This window comes from Merops nubicus, unplaced genomic scaffold, assembly GCF_000691845.1.
Source record: "Merops nubicus isolate BGI_N331 unplaced genomic scaffold, ASM69184v1 scaffold5600, whole genome shotgun sequence".
Classification (NCBI taxonomy): domain Eukaryota; kingdom Metazoa; phylum Chordata; class Aves; order Coraciiformes; family Meropidae; genus Merops; species Merops nubicus.
In genome coordinates, this window is record NW_008580799.1 from 52,411 (window position 1) to 53,273 (window position 863).

Below are 863 nucleotides of genomic sequence, written 5' to 3' on the forward strand. Positions count from 1 at the left end.
CATTTCATCTATTCTCCTTCTAGCCCTGCACCACACAGCAACAGATAGGTCATTTCTTTTGGCATCTTTTAATGGAAATTCAAAACATTGCAATTTTCCTGTTTACATTACAAAGTTCATCATAAAATCCATACAGAGTGAATGCTAATAGAAGGGTTGATATGATAATTTGATATCTAACATGCATTTTAATTGAACGATCATCTCCCTATAAATTTACTGCTACTTCCAGTGTCTTGATTTATACCCTTAGAAACTATCTGCCTGCCCTAGACCAGAACAACACTGAAAAGCAAGTTTTTGTGAACATTTTAGGACTGCTTGCAGTAGTTTTGCTTTCCTTAGTTTGCTAAGGCAAACAACCAAAATAAACAAATTACTCTAAAAGGTTTTGTTGCCTGGTTGCACAGATTTTGAGTGTAGGAAAGACAAAGGATGGAACTAAGAGTTCAGAGAGCCTCAAACCAGAGAATAATGTTAAAATGCCCAACGTCGTTCATGCCACAGGATCTCCATCCAGCTTTGGATTTCAGCTTTGGACAGAGAGATGCCACCCCAGATGTCCCACTTACTTCTACCACTTTTGAACAAACCTGTTCTGTGTTATGACTTTCACCCACGACAGATATTCACATGCTCAGGCTACAGAATAGCTTCTGGAGGTCTATCTGCAACGGCTACTGTAGCGTGACTTAGGGATTTTGTCAGGGGAACGTACTGGCTTAGGGCTCAAGATGCTCCGGAGAGCTGGTATTAGTCTTGCTGACAGACTGAAATGAAGTGCAAACCTCTAAGAGGAAGTGCCAATGGAAAGCACGTGCTGTCAGTGAAACTGTGCAGGATACAGGCCTTCATCCAGGATC